The sequence below is a fragment of the Balaenoptera musculus genome, chromosome 17 (genome assembly GCF_009873245.2).
Source record: "Balaenoptera musculus isolate JJ_BM4_2016_0621 chromosome 17, mBalMus1.pri.v3, whole genome shotgun sequence".
In the NCBI taxonomy this organism is placed as follows: domain Eukaryota; kingdom Metazoa; phylum Chordata; class Mammalia; order Artiodactyla; family Balaenopteridae; genus Balaenoptera; species Balaenoptera musculus.
In genome coordinates this window covers 79,035,654-79,062,037 of record NC_045801.1, presented here as the reverse complement: position 1 = coordinate 79,062,037, position 26,384 = coordinate 79,035,654, and the positions used below count along the sequence as shown (strand labels likewise).

Below are 26,384 nucleotides of genomic sequence, written 5' to 3'. Positions count from 1 at the left end.
ACAGCTTACTCAAAAAACCAAAGCTTTCTATTTTACATTTGGTAGTGTATACATGTGTATACATGTCCGTGCCACTCTCTCACTTCGTCCCAGCTTATCCTGACCACCTAGAGGGGTGGGATAGGGAGGGTGGGAGGGAGACGCAAGAGGGAGGAGATATGGGGATATATGTATATGTATAGCTGATTCACTTTGTTATAAAGCAGAAACTAACACACCATTGTAAAGCAATTATACTCCAATAAGGATGTTAAAAAAAAAAAACCAAAGCTTTCCCAAATTTGTTTAGATTTTGACTACATATATCCTTAAATTATTGCCAATTAAACATATTGGCCCCATTATGTGTTGCAATAAATCCAGGGTGCTAAAAATAATTTATAAGAATTAATGAACTATTATACTATTAATGTTTGCCAATGTACAATAAAAAGAGTTAAATCTTTTACTACTTTCTTTACAATGTAATTCGTAAATGGAAGAGATTTGGAAGAACAATTTTAAGGAAAGAATAATTTCTAGTATAACGTTCATTAAAAACTAAGTTCTAGGCAGTGTTTTACGTTCTTTGTATGTATCACCTCTGCAATAACACAAAAGGCTTGTCAAACAGGCTCACAAGAGTCCTAGCTCTTGCTCAACTTCACTAATGATTCCGAAGCTACAACGTCTGTAGCACATTTGGTCCAAGCGATACAAGAGTAACAGTGGGTTTCATGCCAAATCGGGGGCAGCTGCTCAGTTTTTGAGTTTCCTTACTTTTTGTACTTGGTCTGTCTGGCAACTGTAAAGAGGTCACACGACTAACTTACATTCCCCTGCCAGCTAAGTCCCGTGATTCCATAAATTCAAGTCTATTTACGATAGACACTTCGGGCGAACCAAGAGATTCTGGGCAGAATTCCCAGTTACCTTTCCACTAGGAAATGCCCTCAGCACACAGCTTTGCAAGGAGGTCCGGTCAAAGGTCTTCAGCGAGGACGCGGCGGGAGGGGTCCGCCCTGCTGTCGAGTCCTGCGCCCCCACGTCATGGCCAGCTGCCACGATCCACGAAAGCCACGCGCTCTTGTTGTGCACACTTTGCAGATCAGGAAGCAGCTTTAGAGCAATACGCCTCCCAGAGGTAAACGGCTGTGAGTAGAGGTGCCTCGACTCAAACACATGGCAGTGAGTCTACACAGCTTCGTAACCACCGGCTTCCTACGCCTTCCTGGACAGTCTATTTCTTTTCTTCTTACAAAGATTTATAAGAATTTGCAAAAACGGATGCTATCTGGTATTATCAGTGGTGAGAAAAACTCTGTAACCAGATGCTATCTGTTATTTCTTGCATTCCATATATTTTATATAACTGAAAGTATGGAATCACACTATCATGTTTTTCTACATATACTTTGGAGCAAAAAAACCAATTTTGTTATCTCTGAGAAGTATAACAGATAAAGCTTCACCGCTCTCCATCTCTCAGCCGCTGAAGCTGGTAATGAGCAGGCACATCAGCCCTGGTCCCACCCTGGGACCAGGGCTCAGGTCCCCAACCAAAGGGCGGGCCAGAAGCCAGTGTCACGCGGGGTGCCGTACAGCCTGGGACAGACAGGAGGACGTCACACGCTAGAGTCTGAAAGTGACAACGGCAGTGTGATTTATACAAATGACGGCAAAGCGTGATTTTATTTTATACACACAAAAAGGAAACGCAGACATTACTACTATTCCCATTTCACAGGTAAAATCACTGAGGTGATGAAAGAATTCAGGGATCAACCAGCTGGCAGGGAGCAGAGCAGTGACCTAACCAAGGGCATTTCACAGCAAAATCATGTTGCATCCACTGTGTGATTCTCTATAATTATCCTATAAGTATACGGACTATAACTATATCTGTGTGTGGGGGTATGTGTGTGTATGTGTATGTGTCTGTACATACATCCAACCAATTCTTTCAGAAGCATTTAGAAAATAAACGAATTAAGCATTCAAAAATTTACATGTCGGTGTATAGGATAGGTATGCTAAACAGCATAAAAAATAATGTGTAGAAATAATATTGAAACAGAGCAGGACCCTATGGTCCTTACCCCCCATTTCCTCCACCTGCCTTTTGTCTGTAGAAAAACTGTAGCCAAAGAGTATGTTTAATCAGAGAGGTCAGAAAATGCTGAAGCAAAGAAATGCAGCCAAAAAGGACAAAAAAATAATAGTTTTAGTTATTAAGCAAAGTCCAGGACCTTTAGTTCCTCAAGGGCTACAGATAATAATCTGACCTGTATCCTGTGAGGTGTCTTGCAGATACTGAAACCCTCACCAGGTGGAAGAAGTTAACTACATGATGATCAGACTGTAACCATGACGTAAGCTGCTACAAGTGCAAGAACTGGCCTCAAGGAAATGGGAACAAGCTGACCCTGGAGCTGAAGATTACCTGTACCTAAAACAATCGAGATGACGCTGGTCAGACGACCAGTGACCAATTTCAAGATGCCCGTCATAGCTGCCTGTGCTGTTTCTGAATGTAGCCCCCTCCCTCTGTCTATAAAAGCTCTTGCCCACTGATCGTCAGTCGGGGGAGTCAGCCTTTGGACACAAGTTTGCCCTCTCCCCGGGTTGCCGGCCTCTGAAACAAAGCAAACTTTCCTTTCCACCAAAGTTGCCTCTCGAGTATTGGCTTTAGGGTGGCGAGTAGCCGGACCCCACTTTTGGTAACAATATAATGTGTTAGATAAATTTTCTCTTGCTAAAAAGACAATGATCATTTGATCTGGAATTTAAAGCAGTTTTTTAAAACTAAAAAAAAAATCATAATGCAAATGATGATTTAAGACAAACAGCTTTGGACACATCATCCACTTAAAGAAAGAAAACATGACCAATACTTTTGAGGCTCGTGGGAGCCGCTCTGACTGTGTTTCTCCTACCCCTGAAGATAAGCATGGGGACAGCGGAACATACTTGACTCTGTCGTCTTCTTTCACCCCTGCAACTCCACAAGCTCCTAGAGCGTAGCTGCATGTGTCACCCTGACACAGATGGAAAGTGGGCACACTTCCTTCTCTCACTCCGCGGTGCACCTGGAGATTCAGCCACACGGGCGCACGTCTCTGCCGTTAGGAGCCTGTTATTGGATAGCCCCCCAGTTCAGCGCTCTGTCCTGCTAGTGATGAATACTTGCGATGTTTTCAGCTTTTGTACCATGAACAGTCTCACACGTGCTTCTTCACATGCACAAAGGTCTCTCTAGACCAGCCATCAGCAAACATTCGTTGTAAAGGCCCAGGGAGTAAATGTTTTCAGCATTGCCTTCCACACGTTGCAATCACTCAACTCTTCCATCTTGCACAAAAGCAGCCAGAGACAACGTATAAAACCACGTATAAAACCACGTATAAAACGTATAAATCCAGGGCCCTCGGAGGCTGAACGGAGCCATCCAGGCAGGTCACACGTCCTGGGGTCCCTGGAACTGCCAGGGGGTGCTGGCCCCGCGCTGAGCCCAGGGAGTTAAAGGAAAACTGGACAGTTGATCTGCAACCACGGAGGACGTGCTCTCCGTCCCCTGTCATTAGATTACAGGTTCCCCAGAAAGGCAGGGGCAGGTGGGAAGAAGATGACCGGGAGAGGGGAAGCTCTGACCGCGGCATTGACGGGCAGATATCACGACTTGGCGTATACTTGTACAAGATGGAATGTTTACAACATGATTGCTTGAAAAAACCTGACGCTCGGGGTTCTTGTCCCAGCTATGCCACGGAAGACCCCGTGTGAACGTGGGGCTGGGGGAGAGCCGTCCTCAGGGCGCCAAGTACAAAACAGAACAAGGGAAAGTGGAGACGGGGAGAAAAACTAAGCCTGAACACAGAGCCGCCAAGACGGGAGGTGGAGAGACACACAGGGCCTCGGAGGCCTGGCTGTATTCAAACAGTCCGGTCTCCTGCAAGGCAAGGACAAAACCCCTCCCTCCCAAAGGGACAGGGGACAAGGACGGCTGAGCAAAAGGACTAAGAAAGAATGGCAGTTTCACATCTGGGGGCTGCTCTTCGGCGGGGGTTCCCTGGGGCGATGAGGTGAGGGCACGCGCTTCACACGCCTGCTGAGCCCCGGAAGGAAGGGCGGCCAGTAAATAGTTGTTAATATCGACGTGGCTTCCAGGAATCTCTGAGTCGTCTAAAAATGAAGGCAGAATTTGGGCGTGTAGTTTTGTTGTCTTTTTCTGCAAAGAAGGTCCACAGTTTCTATCAGATTTATAAAATGGTCCTACACAAAGTGGTTAAGAATCACTGTTTTACAGCAAGTGAAGTTGCTGCTACACGTAAAGATGAAGGGATGATGTTATGAAAGGTCCCTGAAGGCAGGGACGGGTGTGAAAGTCGAGAAACCATTAGAAGCATGAGTCAGAAACCCTGGAGAAGGAAGGCCAAGCATGGGAAGAGCGGACATCTCCCTCGGACGGCAGGGAGGAGAGACAGAAGCTCTGAGAAGGTCACTGAGAGCCTCACCGAGGGACCCAAAAGTGGACAGAGGGGAGACACTCAACGGCTCTATTTTTGGTTTTTTGTTTTCTTAATATTGTCAAGCAAAGCAGCTATACGATGGGTGCAGGGACTGAACATGTTCCTTAACTGGTGAGTCGTAAGCTATTGTGTAAAGCAGCCGAGGCAGCCGCACACCCCTGTGACGATGGGCAACACGTGAGCTTGTGTTTACACTCCAGAGCAGCAGTAGTGGCCACACCCACAAAAATATACACGTGACATTTTTCAAAAGAGGGTCCAAAAATAGCTTTTAAAATGGTCTGCCTCTGAGAATTTAGGTTCGCCACTCAATGGATAATTAATCTTCACATTCTGCTCATTATGTTTTGTAAAGAATAAAAAGAAACAGGCGGTATGATTTTTTTAGAGCAAAGATAATACTATAAAAAAGAAAATAATTCATCTTCGTAGGGGCTTTAACTAAAACAACTCTTTAAAAAATAGAATCCTTTTGACAAAAAAATGAAATTAAATTTAAAAAAAAATTTTTAAGATTTCCAAAGATTACCAAGGGATAATCTTTAAAAGTCACCGAAGGGCAAAGGGGGTGGGTATAAATTCGGAGTTTCGCTCGCTGCCTTCCCCATGGGGAGCTCTGAGAAGCCACCACCTGCTCGGTTACTTCTGCATCCTTACACGCATCCATCGTGGACACAGCAAGGTGTGCTTAAGATGCTGACATCTTGTCTCCTCTACTAAAGAAAGACTGTGTTAAGGATGAGATGACGCCTTATTTATCTTTGTACCTCAAGTACCAAGCCCCCTGACCTGCACATAGTACTGGTTTATTATACACATTTGGAGAACTAAACTAAATAAGTCAAAGAGAATAAAAAGGCCACTGAGGAGGTAAAGCTGTCTTAGAGATTTTGGTCAATGGAGGCACATCAAGCCCTCTATGTCTGGAATCATAATACCTGTAGATCATGGTCACAGCAGCAATGATGGTCACAGCTCACTTCAACTAAGCCCTTTCTACGTGCCAGCACTGTGGAAGAACTTTGTCTGTATTAACTGATTCAATCCTCCTGGCGGTGGAGTAGATCCTACGATTATCCCGAGTTTACAGGTAAGAATCCGAGGTACAAAGATGTCTGGTCACTTGCTCAAGGTCTCTCAATGGTGCTGAGATGAGGAATCACAGTAAGAATATAAACAGGCTGCACAACATGAGTCCGGGACCACCATGGCACGCTGTCTGGGGAGAAGCAGGAGCAGGGCAGTGCTGCAGGATGGCATTTCAAGGTGCTCCTTTCTGGACCAACCACTGCAAAGCCTCAGCCTGAGCTTTATTTGACCGTGAAGACAGCGATCATGTTATCTTGAACATGTCCTGGTGTCGCAAAGCATCCCAGGTGCCTCCATCAGGACAAATGGGGCGTTTGTGGCTTCACTGGTCTCAGCACACTCCGACTCCAATTATAAGAAAATAGCGCCTACCTGCAGCACGGTGCTTATCTGTGGGCAGCAGCATACAACCAGGTGTGCCCGACCTGACGAGGCCTGGCAGGGCCACTGGGTCTGACGCTGCCTCATGGAGGCTGGCACCACCGAGCCTGCTCCCTGGGGTGGGACCACGTGGAGCGGACCCGTGGCATAAACTAACGCCACTTAGATTCTGCGAGGAACAAGTTTCCTTCTCTTTGAGACTGACCTGACTGCGATGGCCGCCAGCCCAGGGGTGGTACCTGCACATGAAACTGAAAACACCCCGCAGTCACTTTGTTATAAAGCAGAAACTAACACACCACTGTAAGGCAATTATACTCTAATAAAGATGTTAAAAAAAAAAAAAAGAAAAAGAAAACACCCCGCAGTCTTCACTATCCCTGTTGTGATTTACGGAGATCATAAAAACTCAGTAGAACTGAAGGGACAACAATTTTGTAATCAAAATAAAATAAGTTCTTACTGTGAAAACAAATGTCTTCGTGTGGACTTAATTGCACTGTCAACCTTCGGCCCAGCATCAAGAATGGATGATTCAACAAAGCCATCCCCAGCTCAACTACCCTGTATGGCTTTGAAAATCAATTCTCTAACTAAACATATCAAACATCAATGCATGCCAGCATGTGCCTCGGCCGTGGAAGCGTGCGCTTGGCTTCCTGAGGCAACCCTTTCCCCTTCGCGAGTAGAACCTGGGTACACTATGTCAACATCCTTTGCCTGATTTCATCAAACAAGCCTTCTGACAGGTCTCCCATCCTCTAGCTTTCTCCTGGCTTCAGTCCATCTCCTCCAGGATGAACCAGCCACGTGGCTGACAAGACCTTGGTGCTCCGGCCAGGTGTCAGGCCTGAGCTTCTGAGGTGGGAGAGCCGAGTTCAGGACATTGATCCACCAGAGACCTCCCGGCCCCTCGTAATATCAATTGGCAAGAGCTCTCCCAGAGATCTCCATCTCAGCGATAAGACCCAGCTCCACTCAACGACCAGCAAGCTCCAGTGCTGGACACCCCATGCCAAACAACTAGCAAGACAGGAACACAACCCCACCCATTAGCAGAAAGCCTGCCTAAAATCATGCCACATTCACAGACACCCCAAAACACACCACTGGACGCGGTCCTGCCCACCAGAAAGACAAGGTGCAGCCTCATCCATCACAACACAGGCACCAGTCCCCTCCACCAGGAAGCCTACACAACCCATTGAACCAACCTTAGCCACTGGGGGCAGACACCAAAAAAAACCGGAACTATGAACCTACAGCCTGTGAAAAGGAGACCCAAAACAGAGTAAGTTAAGCAAAATGAGAATACAGAGAAATATGCAGCAGATGAAGGAGCAACATAGACCCAACAGACCAAACAAATGAAGAGGAAATAGGCAGGCTACCTGAAAAAGAATTCAGAGTAATGATAGTAAAGATGACCCAAAATCTTGGAACTAGAATGGAGAAAATACAAGAAACATTGAACAAGGACCTAGAAGGACCTAGAAGAACTAAAGAGCAAACAAACAATGATGAACAACACAATAAATGAAATTAAAAAATTCTCTAGAAGGATCACAGCAGAATAACTGAGGCAGAAGAAAGGATAAGTGACCTGAAAGATAAAATAGTGGAAATAACTACCACAGAGCAGAATATAGTAAAAAGAATGAAAAGAATTGAGGACAGTCTCAGTGACCTCTGGGACAACATTAAACACACCAACATTTGAATTATATGGGTCCCAGAAGAAGAAGAGAAAAAAAAAGGGACTGAGAAAATATTTGAAGGGATTATAATTGAAAACTTCCCTAATATTGGAAAGGAAATAATCAATAAAGTCCAGGAAGCGCAGAGTTCCATACAGTATAAATCCAAGGAGAAACATGCCAAGACACATATTAATCAAACTATCAAAAATTAAATACAAAGAAAAAATATTAAAAGCAACAGGGGAAAAGCAAAAAATAAAATTCAGGGAATCCCATAAGATTAACAGCTGATCTTTCAGGAGAAACTCTGCAAGCAAGAAGGGAGTGGCAGGACATCTTTAAAGTGTTGAAAGGGTAAAACCTACAACCAAGATTACTCTACCCAGCAAAGATCTCATGCAGATTCCACAGAGAAATGAAAACCTTTACAGACAAGCAAAAGCTAAAGAATTCAGCACCACCAAACCAGCTTTACAACAAATGCTAAAGCAACTACTCTAGGCAGGAAACACAAGAGAAGGAAAAGACCTATAATAACAAACCCAAGACATTAAGAAAATGGTAATAGGAACATACATATTGATAACTACCTTAAATGTAAATTGATTAAATGCTCCAACCAAAAGACACAGACTGGCTGAATGGATACAAAAACAAGACCCGTATATATACTGCCTACAAGAGACCCACTTCAGACCTAGGGACACATACAGACTGAAAGTGAGGGGGTGGAAAAAGATATTCCATGCAAATGGAAATCAAAAGAGAGCTGGAGTAGCAATTCTCATATCAGACAAAATAGACTTTAAAATAAAGACTATTACAAGAGACAAAGAAGGACACTACATAATGATCAAGGGATCAATCCAAGAAGAAGATATAACAATTGTAAATATATATGAACCCAACATAGGAGCACCTCAATACATAAGGCAAATGCTAACAGCCATAAAAGGGGAAGTCGACAGTAACACAATCCTGGTAGGGGACTTTAACACCCCACTTTCACCAATGGACAGATCATCCAAAATGAAAATAAATAAGGAAACACAAGCTTTAAATGACACATTAAACAAGATGGACTTAATTTATATTTATAGAACATTCCATCCAAAAACAACAGAATACACTTTCTTCTCAAGTGCTCATGGAACATTCTCCAGGATAGTTCATATCTTGAGTCACAAAGCAAGCCTTGGTAAATTTAAGAAAATTGAAATCGTATCAAGTATCTTTTCCGACCACAACGCTATAAGACTAGATATCAATTACAGGAAAAAAATCTGTAAACACATGGAGGCTAAACAATACACTACTAAATAACCAAGAGATCACTGAAGAAATCAAAGAGGAAATCAAAAAATACCTAGAAACACATGACAATGAAAACACGAAGACCCAAAACCTACGGGATGCAGCAAAAGCAGTTCTAAGAGGGAAGTTGATAGCAATACAATCCTACCTCCAGAAACAAGAAACATCTCAAATAAACAACCTAACCTTATACCTAAAGCAATTAGAGAAAAAAGAACAAAAATACCCCAAAGTTAGCAGAAGGAAAGAAATCATAAAGATCAGATCAGAAATAAATGAAAAAGAAATGAAGGAATTGATAGCAAAGATCAGTAAAACTAAAAGGTGGTTCTTTGCGAAGATAAACAAAATTGATAAACCATTAGCCAGACCCATCAAGAAAAAAAGGGAAAAGACGCAAATCAATAGAACTAGAAGTGAAAAAGGAGAAGTAACAACTGACACTGCAGAAATACAAAGGATCATAAGAGATTACTACAAGCAACTATATGCCAATAAAATGGACAACCTGGAAGAAATGGACAAATTCTTAGAAAAGCACAACCTTCTGAGACTGAACCAGGAAGAAATCACAAGCACTGAAATTGAGACTGTGATTAAACATCTTCCAAAAAACAAAAGCCCAGGACCAGATGGCTTCACAGGCGAATTCTATCAAACATTTAGAGAAGAGCTAACACCTATCCTTCTCAAACTCTTCCAAAATATAGCAGAGGGAGGAACACTCCCAAGCTCATTCTATGAGGCCACCATCACCCTGATACGAAGACCAGACAAAGATGTCACAAAGAAAGAAAACTACAGGCCAATGTCACTGATGAACCTAGATGCAAAAATCCTCAACAAAATACTAGCAAACAGAATCCAACAGCACATAAAAAGGATCAGACACCATGATCAAGTGGGGTTTATCTCAGGAATGCAAGGATTCTTCAATATACACACATCAATCAATGTGATAAACCATATTAACAAATTGAAGGAGAAAAACCATATGATCATCTCAATAGATGCAGAAAAAGCTTTTGACAAAATTAAACACCCATTTATGATAAAGACTCTCCAGAAGGTAGGCATAGAGGGCAGTTATCTCAACATAATAAAGGCCATATATGACAACTCCACAGCCAACATTGTTCTCAGTTGGGAAAAACTGAAACCATTTCCACTAAGATCAGGAACAAGACAAGGTTGTCCACTCTCACCACTATTATTCAACATAGCTTTGGAAGTTTTAGCCACAGCAATTAGAGTAGAAAAAGAAAAGAAATAAAAGGAATCCAAATCTGAAAAGAAGAAGTAAAACTGTCACTGTTTGCAGATGACATGATACTATACTTAGAGAATCCTAAAGATGCTACCAGAAAACTACTAGAGCTAATCAATGAAATTGGTAAAGTAGCAGGATACAAAATTAATGCACAGAAATCTCTTGCATTCCTATACAATAGTGATGAAAAATCTGAAAGAGAAATTAAGGAAACACTCCCATTTACCATTGCAACAGAAAGAATAAAATACCTTGGAATAAACATACATAAGGAGACAAAAGACCTGTATGCAGAAAACTATAAGACACTGATGAAAGAAATTAAAGATACAAACAGATGGAGAGATACATCATGTGCCTGGATTGGAAGAATCAACATTGTGAAAATGACTCTACTACCCAAAGCAATCTACAGATTCAATGCAGTCACTATCAAACTACCAATGGCATTTTTCACAGAACTGGAACAAAAAATTGCAAAATTTGTATGGAAATACAAAAGACCCCAAATAGCCAAAGCAATCTTGAGAAAGAAAAACAGAGCTGGAGGAATCAGGCTCCCTGACTTTAGACTATACTACAAAGCTACAGTAATCAAGACAGTATGGTACTGGCACAAAAACAGAAATATAGATTAATGGAAGAGGATAGAAAGCCCAGAGATAAACCCACGCACATATGGTCACCTTATCTTTTGATAAAGCAGGAAAGAATATACAATGGAGAAAAGACAGCATCTTCAATAAGTGGTGCTGGGAAAACTGGACAGCTCCATGTAAAAGAATGAAATTAGAATACTCTCTAACACCAAACACAAAAATAGACTCAAAACGGTTAAAGACCTAAATGTAAGGCCAGACACTATAAAACTCTTAGAAGAAAACATAGGCAGAACACTCTATGACATAAATCACAGCAAGATCCTTTTTGATCCACCTCCTAGAGGAATGGAAATGAAAACAAAAGTATACAAATGGGATCTAATGAAACTTAAAAGCTTTTGCACAGCAAAGGAAACCATAAACAAGATGAAAAGACAACCCTCAGAATGGGAGAAAATGTTTGCAAACGAAGCAACTGACAAAGGATTACTCTCCAAAATATACAAACAGCTCATGCAGCTCAATATCAAAAAAGCAAACAACAAATCCAAAAATGGGCAGAAGACATCAATAGACATTTCTCCAAAGAAGATATACAGATTGCCAACAAACACATGAAAGGATGTTCAACATCACTAATCATTAGAGAAATGCAAATCAAAACTACAATGAGGTATCACCTCACACAGGTCAGAATGGCCATCATCAAAAAATCTACAAACAGCAAATGCTGGAGAGGGTGTGGAAAAGAGGGAACCCTTTGGCACTGTTGGTGGGAATGTAAATTGATACAGCCACTATGGAGAACAGTATGGAGGTTCCTTAAAAAACTAAAATTGAACTACCATCTGACCCAGCAATCCCATTATTGGGCATACACCCTGAGAAAACCATAATTCGAAAAGAGTCATATACCGCAATGTTCATTGCAGCTCTATTTACAATAGCCAGGACATGGAAGGAACCTAAGGGTCCATCGACAGATGAATGGATAAAGAAGATGTGGCACATATATACAATGGAATATTACTCAGCCATAAAAAGAAACAAAACTGTGTTATTTGTAGTGAGGTGGATGGACCTAGAGTCTGTCATACAGAGTGAAGTAAGTCAGAAACAGAAAAACAAATACCGTATGCTAACACATATATATATGGAATCTTAAAAAAAAAAAAAGGTTCTGAAGAACCTATGGGCAGGACAGGAATAAAGACACAGACATAGAGAATGGACTTGAGGACACGGGGAGGGGGAAGGGTAAGCTGGGACGAAGTGAGAGAGTGGCATGGACATATATACACTACCAAATGTAAAATAGGTAGCTAGTGGGAAGCAGCCGCATAGCACAGGAAGATCAGCTCGGTGCTTTGTGTCCACCTCGATGGGTGGGATAGGGAGTGTGGGAGGGAGACACAAGAGGGAGGGGAAATGGGGACATATGTACACATATAGCTGATTCACTTTGTTACAGCAGAAACTAACGCACCATTGTAAAGCAATTATACTTCAATAAAGATGTTAAGAAAAAAAAATATCAAACAGACCTTGAAGTTAGGAAAGGTGTGCTATAAATGTCATCACAAAAACTAAGACAATAGCAATGTTATACACTGTCCACTGCAGAGAAGTAGCTAATTACCCTGAAGTAAAGCTTCCACCAAGTATTATCTAGAGAATTAAAGCATTCCAGAATCTGGCTAAGCTGTGTGAAATATTTCCTTTTTTTACAACACTGATTCAAATAGGATTCAAGTATGTTAGCAATTTGTCATCTTGGGAAAGGCATGAAATGCTTATCTCTTCAGCCACCTTGCTTTGATGTTAAACACTAAAACAAAATAAATATTATTACATCCGTATGGATATTTCTTAAAGCAAGAATTGAACTCTCAGTAATATTTCAGTGAAAAATAATTCATGCTCTTTCTATAGCTCTTCAATGTGTGAGATTTCTGTCAAGTTCAACATTATAGACAAAGGAAGCTTTTCACTTAGAGCTGATAATCTTTGACAAATTAAATCTTCTCGAGATTATGGTTTAAGAAGTTTAACCTTAAAAAAAAATGCTAAATAAAAATGATCATGATTAAATGTTTAAAATTCATATAAGAAAAATAATCAAGCATAGCCATATTGTCTATTTCATTTTTGAGAATATTAAAAGTACAATAAAAATTTATATGACATAGAATGACAATTAAAACAATAACTTTTTTAAACTGTTAAATGTTCAAAAACTGAGTTGGATAATAATGTCATTAAGGAGAAATAAAAGAGCTGAAAAGCATTAAAAAATAGGAAGGTGTGTGTCTTTCATATTATCAACTATATAATGTAATAATAAATATAATATATATAAAAATAAATATTATATATTGTATTATATAATACAACATAGTATTAAGTATTATATGTTTATGAGTGTGTATATATGTATGTTTATATACTTTGCAATACATGGGTCTAAACAGCATTCCACATCTGGGTGTTATAAGAAAATTCCTTTACATTATGACCATATATACATACTAGATTGGTTTATTGTCCTTAAAAGTCCAATTTCTAGAAAAAAATACCAATACTATGGATATTATAAGAAAAACAGCAAAATCAGTGACTCTGCTGGGAGAGCTTCCCAGTAAATTAAATTATGTGTAGTAGTTATGGGTTGCAGGCTACACAGTCACTGCAGCTCAGCCTGTATCCTGAGCACAGCACTGAAGCTCCAGTAGGTCAGTTAAAACCACTAGTCAAGGGCTTCCCTGGCAGCACAGTGGTTAAGAATCCGCCTGCCAATGCAGGGGACACAGGTTCGAGCCCTGGTCCGGGAAGATCCCACATGCTGCGGAGCAACTAAGTCTGTGCGCCACAATGTCTGAGCCTGTGCTCTAGAGCCCGTGAGCCACAACTACTGAGCCCACGTGCCGCAACTACTGAAGCCCACGCGCCTAGAGCCCGTGCTCTGCAATGAGAAGCCCAAGGATCCCAACGAACAGTAGCCCCCGCTCACCGCAACTAGAGAAAGCCCACGTGCAGCAATGAAGACCCAATGCAGCCAAAATTAATTAATTAATTATATTAAAAAAAACAAACAAAAACCACTAGTCAAAAAACCACATTGGGTTGATCATACATTCACTAAAGGTAACTGAAAGAAAAAAAAGACAGATTGATTTGATTTTCATTTAAGGAAGGACATGAATAAAAAAGGTAAAAAGGTCACAGGCAAATGACACAATAGCTAACATTTGCAATTTCTAAATCTGACACAGAATTAATATTCTATTTCATATGAGGAATTCTTGTAATGCACTAAGGAAAAAATATAGGATATAAGGAACCCTCCTACACTGTTGGTGGGAATGTAAGTTGGTGCAGCCACTATGGAGAAGAGTATGGGAGTGTGGAAGTTCCATGGAAAACTAAAAATAGAGTTACCGTATGATCCTGCAATCCCACTCATGGGCATATATGCCGAGAAAACCGTAATTCGAAAACATATATGCACCCCAGTGTTCATTGCAGCACTATTACAATAGCCAAGACACAGAAGTAACCTAAATGTCCATTGACAGATGAATGGATAAAGAAGATGTGGTACACATATACAATGTAATATTACTCAGCCATAAAAAGAATGAAATAATGCCATTTGAGACAACCGGGATGGACCTGGAGATTCTCGTACTGAGTGAAGTAGGTCAGAGAAAGACAAATATCATATGATATCACTTATATGTGGAATCTAAAAAAATTATACAAATGAACTTATTTAAAAAACAGAAATAGACTCACAGACATTGAAAACAAACTTATGGTTACCAAAGGGGAAGGGGGGAGGGATAAATTAAAATGTTGGGATTAACATATACAAACTACTATATATAAAATAGGTAAACAACAAGGACCTTCTGTATAGCACAGGGAACTATACTCAATATCTTATAATAACCTATAATGGGGAAGAATCTGAAACAGAATATGTGTGTGTGTGTGTGTGTGTGTATAATTGAATCACTTCACTATACACTTGAAACTAACACAACATTGTAAATTAACTACTCTTTGATTTTTTTGAAAACTAAGCATGAGCCTACTTAATTTGTCACTTTTACTTGGAAATAAAGCAATGGAGATCAATCAGGTCCATCTGTGCTGGCCTGCAGGCTGACTTGCTTATTGATCCAAATGTTAGCCTTTTCTCTGTCGCTTCCCTTTCGCTCCTTCATTTGTGAAACTCAAGGGTAGAAAGTGGCAAGAACCCTGCGCTCTTACTCATGACAATGCCTGGCTCTGGGCCATTGCACCTGCGGGCATAATGGGTCGTCACAGGTGAGCCTGGATTTGGAAGAGAACCCGTGAGCTGGGACCCAGTTCCCCAACTCCGCGCACAGTGGTGCTGAGTTGCCAAAGCTCCAAAGGCAGTTCACAGTGTCAGACAGAACCTGGGAAGTGATATCTAAATTTCAGGAAAGCATCATTTAACACGTAGTCTGAATTTTACCTGTTTGATAATATTGCTTTTATTCTACTTCCAAAATAGTTTTGCTGTCATAGTTGTATAAAGTTTACAAGCATAAGGAATTTGACAACACTCTTGTTTATCTCTTGACTCAACCATAAATGAGAAATAAGACTTGTTCAGTATCTACTTCAGGCCTGGTGGTTGTCAAATGTGATTATCAGATTTAAAAATTTTTGCCAAGTTCCTTCAGAACTAAGTGTCACAGAGCAAATATGAGGTAACGTTCCAGGATTACTGAGTCCTAAACCAACAGGTAATCTGTAATATATCCTCACATAATTATCAATCGATACTGTGTTGTCTTGTCACTTTCTTTCACTGACCTGCTATTTCCCTGTATTAGTAAGAACCAACAAGAGTGTAGATGTGAAAAGGAGGGGAAAAGGAGTAAGAAAGGTGGCATAATATGCAAATATTCTTTCAAATCATTAAATTCTAACAAATAGAAAACACATAAAAGTTGTTTGTTCACAGATTCTTAAAAGTGCATTCAGAAAGTGCATAAATGGGACTTCCCTGGCAGTGCAGTGGTTAAGAATCCACCTGCCAATGCAGGAGACACGGGTTCGAGCCCTGGTCTGGGAAGATCCCACGTGCCACGGAGCAACTAAGCCCGTGCACCACAACTACGGAAGCCCGCACGCCTAGAGCCCGTGAGCCACAACTACTGAGCCCACGTGCCACAACTACTGAAGCCTGTGTGCCTAGAGCCCGTGCTCCGCAACAAGAGAAGCCACCACGATGATAAGCCCATGCACCGCAATGAAGACCCAATGCAACCAAAAATAAATAAATTAATTAATTAATTAGTTTTTTAAAAAGCACACTGGAAATAACATTTTTTTAAAAAGTGCATAAAGGTTCACACAGAAAATATTCTTAACAACGTAAACTCTCACTTTTGTCATTTTCACTATGAATTTTTTAAAGTTTCCTAGTTTTAGGGTAAAATAAAGCAACCTTTTTATTATTCATTTGGTTTCAGTATTGTTTTATTTGTTTTGGTACAAATAGCAAAAAGACTTCTTCAGAACAGCACTGTATTATGCAAAATAAGTTTATTCAGTTTATTGGGGCTCGTTAGAATAAAACAATATTGTTAATACCTTATTTGTGTCAAAAACCTCCTGAATTAATGGCATAACGGAGAGAATAATCAGAAAATTCTGAGCTTACTCTCCATCTTTTTATGCACAATTTTGCAGAGATCGAGGAAGAACTAGATCATTTTCCTTTGTTAAGTCTTGGCATTAACAGAAAGGCGAAAGGCCTCAGTCGGTTCACAGGATAAACCCGCACTTAAAGTTGTCTGATGGACGTCAACTTTCAATACCGCTGTGAGACCCCGTCACCTCCACTGGGGATAAAGTCGAGGCTGAATTGAGTCCTTTCAGGAAAGGGGAGCTCGGAGGGTGGGGTGTCAGTCAACTGGGCTGCGCCCACCGTGTTGAAGGCCTGGCTCTGGGGACAGGGGACAGACCCAGGGGAGGGCACCTGTGCCCCTGGGGCCATGCTCGCCAAGAAACACCAAGACCTCATGAAAGCAGGTCCTGTCACAGCTGCCGAGGGGTTTTGAGTACACGTTATCCCCTCCTCACCCCTGCAGAAAAGCAGCCAGCTAATGTAACTCTCGCAACTACACAGGCCTTTTCACATCAAACCTCCCCTGGAAAGAATGGCGCTGACTAGTCCTGACACGAGAGCCCGTCCTAGGAGACCAGCTACTTCCAAGCACAGAAACTGACACCAGCAACTGCCTTTGTGATATGACCGTCTTCGAACAGCAAGAAGCCTGCTTCACTCGCCATTCTGCATCGTTAAACATGTAAACGCTCCTTGTCTTAGCAGGCTCCGCCGTTTCTGCAGAGCCTGGGAAAGGAGAGACACCAACTGTTTCTTTTAGGTTTTAATATTTGAGTCATGCCATTTATTTTGATTATTTGTTTCTCTATAATTTTTAAACTATCCAAAATCTGGAACTGCTACTTGCTGATCTTGAAATTTAATGCTAAAAGTTTTGAAAACGTGTGGCTTATATCAGGATAGAACACATAGATTTTAAATCAGGAAAAACAAGAACGCATAGAGAATATCAGAGTAAGACTAGGATTTTGTAACATTAAGAATTACTATGTGATAAAGAATTCCTGACCCTACTAGAATAAAGAATTGCTGGTTACTAGCTACTCTGTTATAATTTAAATAATAATGTTCTACAGAGAATCCGTTTTTACCATACAGTATTATAAATACGTGAAGATTGATGTGGCATTAATGAAAATATACTCTTTGTATAAAATACTCAAAGAAATGGAATATTCAATATTCAGAAGTTTGGTATCTCAGAAGAATTTGCCGGTGGAAGGATGTGAACCTATTGAAATACGATCTCCTATATGGTAGGAAAACAGTGACATCGCTAAGGATTCTATTTGATTAAAGAAAACTATTTTTTTTTAATTGGGGCGTAGTTGTTTTACAATGTTGTGTTACTTTCTACTGTACAACTAAGTGAAGTGGAGTTCTCTGTGCTATACAGCAGGTTCTCATTAGTTATCTATTTTATACATATTAGTATATATATGTTAGTCCCAATCTCCCAATTCATCCCACCCCACCTTTCCCCCTTTGGTATCCATACGTTTGTTCTCTACATCTGTGTCTAAAGAAACCTATTTTTAACCTGTATTTATAATGAGAAGAGTTACCCAATATCTTTTATAGACCCATAAGAGCTGGGAAAACTAAGAGGAAAAAATAAATACGCAAAACCCTATTTAAGAAATCTGCCTATTTCCTAAGGAAACCAAAAAAACAGGCAAAGCCCAAAACAGCACTCCATATGCTTATAGCTGAACTCATTTATTTCAACAGCTGATTGTCAACACGGCAAAAATTCCTAAACCCATCTGCACAAAAAGCAACTCTGATGTCAGCTCACGTGTGCAGACACACGCCACACGGGGACACGGCACTCCCGCATCACAGCCTACCTGCATTGCTAGGACCACGGCCGAGGTCCGGTTCAGTCTCCTGGAGCCTGCCTACACGTGGACTCTCTTACCTCCAGGATGAGCTGATTAGTTGAGAAAAAGGGCTGTATTTTGTATAAATGTCTGACAATCAACTTTTTAAACAGTCACCGCTGATAATCAACTCGCAGAGGGCTAGAGCCCTATAACCAGATTGATGATTAAATGTAAAATGATGCCAATTATGCTGGCCAATTATAAATGCTTTCAAATATTGAGATAGTTGTTCTCATATAGCTGCAAATCTTACCTAGAAGCTTGATTGATTGATTTTTAATTTTAATGTGGGATTAAATACACTAGGCCAGAGTAACTCATGTGTGTTGAATTCCATTCATCCTTAAATCTCTGGCTCCACATTTATTTGGCTAAGATTACATCTTACATTCCGTAATTTTCAATTCCTAAGAAAACATGATATACGTTTGCAAATTCTTGCTTTTGCTGTTCCCCGCTGGCATTGTTATTTTTGCTGTCTGATACCCGCTTAAGAGCTTAGATTTTAAAAAAACATACAATAGCTTTGATTTATTAATAACATTAACATGTTAGACTAGAAAGAACATATAAGGGACGGAGGGGAGTGAGGTGAATCCTTTAGGGCGAGGGGTAGAAGCTGTCCAAGGACACTTATTCAGCTGTGTGAGAAGCTTCAACACTTCCCGGTGACAGCAAGAAGGATTGGCCACAGTGAGGCCAAAGGAATTCCGAGCCTCACAATTACATCTTCCTTGGTCGGCAGCCCTGCGTCCACCGAGGGCCTGGAAATTACCACCCTCTGGAATCAGAACCCCTGCCTGGGGGTCAAACAGAACTGTCACTGAAGGAACGGGGATTCCTTACAAAATAACAGCTTATGGTTTGATACAGTGTCATTGTTCAACAAATACCCCCTAAGCGCCTACTGTGCGTCAAAAACTGGATGAGGAGCTATATGACTCCAGTGGAGAGAAGGAGAGAAAGAGAAAGTTTCCAGAAAGCGTGGTTTGTGTCTCTAATCAAAATAAATATGACACTCAAAACTTCAATCATGTAAGTCTTCAATATGATGATTATTTTAAAATCACATGTCAATGAATGTAGATATAGTTTATTCACACCCTGCTTACTTCTAAAAAAGAATTTCTGACGGCAATAAAAGTAAAACCGGAAAGGAGAAAAATGCTCACAAACCCACCACCTAAAAACATCAAAATATTTTCACATTTCTGATTTCCCTTCTATTCCTTCTTTGTATGTACCCACAAGTTTTGTACAGCTGCAAAGTTTTGATATACGAATGCCTGTCAATTAAAATTATCTACCTTAAGAAGATAAAAAAAACTACATTCTCTATGGAATATTCTTCAAGTGCATCATTTATAATTGGCATGGATTTATGAACTTTTCATTATTATGCCATTAATTTTAAAAAGTCAGCGACGTTGGCCCTGTGAGCCTGCAGTTGGACGGCAGGCAGATAGGGGATGCCTTCCCCCCGCCCCCTCCCCAAAGACTCACAGCAAGCTGAGGCCAGGACGTATTCTTTCAAAAGAACTCACGCTCCAGGGGAGATCAGTAGGGCAGACGGTGACCACAAAGGTTTAGAGTGGGAACTGTGCCCTAGGTCTTCACGTTCTCACAGCTGCCTCTGGCCAGTGACGGGAAACAAGTCCAAGGTGACGGGTGACTTGCATCTTTGGAGGAAGAAGCAAGGACCCACCAGACGCAGGCAGATGGAATGTGTGTAAAAGGGGGTAAGGCGGCCAGGGGCACACAGGAGGCCCAGAGGCCCTTTCCTCAGGACAGCCACCCACGCTTCCTCTGGCTGGACCACTGCTGCATCTTCTCCCAAAGCTGGTCCCTCCCGTCTCATCTCCTCCAGAATGCTTAGGTTGGACCCCCAGGTCTACAGCTTTGCTGAGAGTCTCTGAGCCGGCACACAGCTTTCCAATAAATTGTTTATCTGCTCTTTTTAGGTAGTTTCTGTCGCTTGTACGGAAGTATCCTAACTCATACCCTCCCAAACTTGTGAACTGGAGAGGACTGCTGTGAAGATTAAACGTGACAGGGATGTAAAATGTCCAGGTGCAGTCAGCCCTCAACCATTCGTGATTAGAAGCTACCTTTGAGAAATGAGACTCAGGTAATTTGTCAACATGATCACACGATAAAGCACTGAGTAGACTGCCACAGAAGGTTTTAGATACTGACCAAAATGTGTATTTTTCACACTTCCTATTTTTAGTATAAAAATATTTGTGTTACATAATATTAAATTGAAAAGGGTATTCAGACTATTTGAGAGAACATGAGCCTGAGGGTTCCAGTTGAGACCTCTCAACCTTACCTTTCTAAAAAACTGCCTGTGTTCTCAGCTGCAGCACAAAAGGAATGTGGCACCAAAAATAGAAGGCACTGTTTCTACATGGCAACAACAAAAATTAGCCAAGTGGTTTTGGAAAACAGCTTCGTAACCCTTCACAGATTTTATTTTGTGAAAATTTTCATAAAAACTGCCGTTCAAATGTACGCGGGCTTGTGTATTTTTAGGAACACCAGAACCTGAGGCCAATCATTTCATTTTGATGAAAAACTTAAAATGGAAGAAGCAATTGTGTTGGGAAAATATGGCTCCAAGGACCAAAGGACATAAGAAATATAAGTAAGGAGCTATTATTTTTTAAAAGCCACTCAAGTTTCGAACCCATGAAGTCCCGTTTTTCATGTCACTTTGTTTTAGTACCAAGTTTTTCATCCTTTCTTGCTTCAGCTAATGACCTAATTTTAAACCACTTCTGAGTTATTAATTCAAAACTGTTTCTTGCCAGTCACTGAAACTCTTAATTTATACACGACAAAAGCAATTTTTCCTTACAGGAATTTAGTTATGTTTATGAAGCTTTCATTCCCAAGCAAATGAGAAAGAATAAACTTTATCAAAGCCCTGAGACAAAATCAGATACAGTCACTTAAAAAAAAAGAAGAAGAAAGCAACAGATCCGTTTCAGTGTAAGAAGTATTACTTGCTAGAAAAAATCACAACAGCAATAAATCAACAAAGAATCATTACCTCCGTTTCAGCGGGCCAATCTATCTGTCAGTGTTTTAATATTACAGTACTTTTAGTTGAGATCTTACCTTATTCCATGTAATTATGGGCTATGGTTCTCCCCGAGCCTGACATGAAATGTTCACGTTCTTTTCAACTTCTACACTTGTGTCCCTAAGCAGTTGAGTAAACACTGGGAGAGCTGTGGAAACAACCCAAAATAATGTCACGTCATATCATTTTTGTCAATATGTGCCAACCAAGTCAAGCAGTATATGTCTGGGGACTATATTGGTCACCCATTAAAAGTTTTTAAAAAATTAATTACTTTGACATCTGAGAGAATAATAAACATCAAACCCAGGGCAGTGGTAATTGGAGTAGAGGTGAGAACAGGGAAAAAGCAAGTAGAATGCATAGGCTTTAACCATATTTGTATATTTATTTCTTCAGCTGAGTAGTGGATACAAGGATTTTCATTATTCTTTCTCAGTATTTTTTTTACATCTGAAATAAAGGTATATGGTAATATCAAAAAGTTGTTGCTAGCTAAGATGAAAAGATTTAATCTTACACATTTCCTCAAAAAACACAAACTACCATGACTCACCTAATATGAAAAAGATAATTGAAATAGCCCTATCACTACTAAGGAAATCAAATTCATAATTTTTTAAACTCCCAAAAAAATAAATCTCCAGAAAAGAATGAAAATCTTTTTACTGGAGAGTTTTACCCAATAATTTAAAAAGAATTAACACCAATGCTATACAATCTTGTCTAGAAAATAAAAGAGGAAGGCATGTTCCTAACTCTTTCGAGAAGATAATGACAGGATCAAAAACAAACAGGAAAAAAATACAGACCAGCACCTCTTGTGAATGCAGACACAAATATCATTTGCAAAGCACTGGCAAATAAAATTCATCAATATAAAAAGGTTTATACACTATGACAAAATAGAGTTTATTCTTGAGATGCAAGACTGGCTCAGTATTTGAAAATCAATCGATGGAATCTACTGTACTAAGAGCAAGAGAAGAAAAGCCACAGGATAATATTAATGCCCAAAAAAGTGTTTGACTAAATTCAATACTCATTTATGATTAAATAAAAACCCTCACAAATATAATAGAGGAGAATTTACACAGCTTGAAAATGAACACAGGTAAAAGGCTACAATAAATGTTCTACTTGATGGTGAAAGAGTGAATGCTTTCCCCTCAGCAATCAGGGCAAGGACACCTGCTTTCACCACTCTTATTCAACATAGTGCTGGAGGTGCTAGCCAGTGTGATATGGCAGGAAAAGGACACAGAAGGCAGACAAATTAGAAAAAAACAAGAAATAAAACTACCCTTATTTGCAGATGATATTATTGTCTGCGTAGAAAATCCTAAGAAATCTTTAAAAATACTTCAAAGTGAGCTCAGTAAGACTGCAGTATAGAAGATAAATGTAAAAAAAAAAAAAATCAATTGTATTTGTATATTCAAGCAATGAACATATGGACACAGAAATTTTAAAAAAAATACTATTTACAAGTGTTTAAAAACATTCAAATATTTAGGTATAAATCTAACAAAACATATACAGAACTTATTTGCTGAAAACTACAAAATGCTGACGTAAGAAATTTAAGTAAAGTCTAAATAAATAAAGAGACATATCTTCATGACTTGGAAGTCTCAAGATAGTAAAGATGTCATTTCTCCACAAATTGATACTAGGTTTAATGCAATTCCTATCAAAATCTTAGCAAGACTTATTATTTGGAGCTATAGACAAGATTATTCTAAAATCTGTATGAAAACGCAAAGGAACTAGAATAGCTAAACAATTCTGACCAAGAACAATAAAATGAGAGGAATCAGCCCACCAGATTTTAAGGCTGATTCCATAGCTGCAGTTGTCAAAACTGTATGGTATTGACGAGTGGTGGACACAGACATACATCAATGGAACAGTGGAAAGAACCATACAAATATGCCCAACTGGTTTTGACAAAGGTGTGAAAACAATTCCACAGAAGCCTTTTCAGCAATGCTGCTGGAGCAACTGGGTAGCTATGGGCAAAAAATGAACAGCAAAGTAATGTCATCCCAGCACAAAAATTAACTCAAAAAAGATAGCAAACTTAAATATAAAATGTAAAACTCTACAACTCTTAGAAGAAAAATAGGAGAAAATCATTGGGATATAAGGCCAGGTAAAGACTTTACATTAAAAGCACAATCCACCAAAGGAAAAAAAATGATAAACTGCACCAAAATTTAAAACTTCTGTGTTGTGAAGGACCATGTTTAGAGGATGAAAAGACAAGTTACAAACTAAGAGAAACTATCTGCAAACCACATACACAACAAAGGGTTAGCATCTAGAATAAAGAACCCTCGAAATTCAACAGTAAAAGACCAAGCAGTTCATGTAGACAATGGGCAAAAGGCATGATCTTGCCCTGAAGAGAATACAGAGATGACAAATAAACATAAAAGATGCTCAACGTCATTAGTCATGAGGGAAACACAAATTAAAACCAGGATAACATATAACCACTACACACCTATCAGAATGGCTGAAATAAAAAATGGTGACAACACAAATGGCTGGAAGAATGCAAAGAAACTGGATCACTCATACATTGCTGGTGGGAATGTAAAACGGCAAAGCTGCTCTGGAAGAAAGTTTAGAAATTTCCTTAAAAATGTAAACATGCAACTAACATACAACCCAGCAAGTGCACTCGTGGGCATTCTTCCCAGAGAAATAAAAACGTAAATTCACACAATAACCTGTGCTCGAATGTTTATAGCAACTTTACTAGTAATAACCACACATTAGAGTTCAACCCAGATGTCCTTCAATGAGTGAATGATTAAACAAAGTGGGGTACATTCATACCATGACATACTACCCAGCAATAAAAAGAATGATCTCTCTATACACCCCCTCTTTGCTCCCCTCCCCTCCTCAGGTAAACTAAAGAAACACGTCTTCTCTTATCTTAAAGGCAAAGTGCTTCATTGGATTTGCAAAGCCCATCCCTCTTGCCACCTGAGAGATCTTGGACCATCCGTCACTCTCTTCCATCTTTCTGACTTCTCCTCCTCTTTGGAAAACACCTCCCTGCCCCATCTTCACTGACACCTTCTTACCGCTTCCCATCATGAAGAAATTTCTTTAAAAAATAGTCTCTGCTCATCACCTTTATCCCCTTTTCTCCTTAGCCTACTTTCACTAAGGCTCTGGTTCCCTTGATTGTATGGAAGCTGTTCTTGTTTAGGTTCTCATATCCAGAATCCTTTAAAAAAAAATCTAGTCTTTATGGAAAGCACCTTTCTGTTGCTTTTGACACATTTGATCGCTCTCTTCTTCTGGAGATAATTTCTTTCTCAGCTGTTGAGACTCCTGTCTCCTCCCAGTTTGACAACTGGTAGCTTCTTTTGCCAACTTCCTTCACCACACACACTAGGAGAAGGGTCAAGATTTAATAAGAGTACTATTTCTCCCTTGTTTTATCAATAACTTTCTTAAGTAAAATTACTTTTTTCCACTGCAGGTGGAGAACACAAAGCTCCCTAGCACAGTTGGGGCCACTGCCTTGGTTCCCGCTGAGGTCCCAGCACCAGACTCACCACTGCTTTTGTGCTATCAGGCAAATGTCAACCCAGTGCAAATGGCAAATAACATCTTGATATTATTATGAGATAATTTTGACCCAGAAAACCCCTGAAAGGGTCTTGGGGCTTTCCTCCAGTGGAACACATTTTGAGGAACACTGCAATGTACCAAATGTCTTCAAGAAAGAAGAAAATAACGGGACACAAGAACCATTAACAGAGTTATTTTATGACAATTTTCACAAAATAAAATAGTATTTGAATCTTCATAAAAAAAGAACAGATAACGCCATAAGGGAAATTCAATACTGGAAGTCTTAGACAGAATGAGGCTGCACATAAAAATTAATGAAAACTTATACAATATGCCCAAAATATCGCTAAGGAAGCTGATTCTCTTCAGGAAAAAAAAGGAAGGGTCTGCAAAATATCATTGGGGTAGTTATTAGAAAAATTAAAGACTATTGCTCATCATTTCAGAGGTAAAATGGTTCCACCCATGACATGTTGACTTAAGTCCATCCCCACCATCATGGATATTCAGGTCTCCAAACACATCACGTGGCTATGACCACAGCTCTTCTAATGGTTTCTTACTTTCACTGTTTCTTCACTCCCACTGATCCTATTCACTTGGGGCTGATTCATATTCTACATAGCAGATCCGATGAACACTTCCAACAGTTCCATAGCCTAAAGTACACTCTGACATGTCCCAACTCACCCAACCAACCCGTCTGTCTCCTGCCACCTGCCCTCTCTCCTGCTCCACTCACACCATTTGCATTCACCAGGGAGGGCTCTCCATTCCCTAAAAATCTTGTTTCTTTGTTTCTGCATTCATGCCTGTGGCTAATGACATCTTCTCAGCTGCGGATATTTGATAAAATGTACAGTGTCACCTACATCTGTCAACTATTAGATTAAATGGCATATCCTAGTATTAATTTCGAGGGTCACTTTATGATACCTTAGAGAGTCAAGGAAGTGAAGCGGCTTCTACCTGGAGACCTAGAGGGTCAATGAGAGACGGCCCATCAAGGTGAAAGGATGTAATAAGGGGGCAAAAGGAAGAGAGAACTAAGACCCATAACTTTAACATCCTCACGTGCTATTTTATTTGATTAATGTTTCTTGACTTAATACGTCTTCTTTTGAAAAAACATACTAATGTAAAAACCTCCTGATTTTTTAATTAGTTGAAAACCAACTCAAGAGAAGTTTTAAGTATTCTGCAGACCAGCATCCGGCATTTTCTCTTAGACAAATGAGCCAAAGAAGTGGAGGTTGCCAAGGGCACGTCATGTCCTTT

General features: G+C 40.0%; 1 long non-coding RNA gene across 1 annotated transcript in view; it reads right to left on the bottom strand.

Annotated features, from left to right (window-relative positions):
* The window catches only part of LOC118883501, a 302,384-nt gene that overhangs the window by 127,793 nt on the left and 148,207 nt on the right, over positions 1 to 26,384 (bottom strand). Inside the window, exon 3 of the long non-coding RNA XR_005017034.1 lies at positions 21,542 to 21,654. This is a non-coding gene — a long non-coding RNA (uncharacterized LOC118883501). The remainder of the gene's footprint in view (positions 1 to 21,541; positions 21,655 to 26,384) is intronic.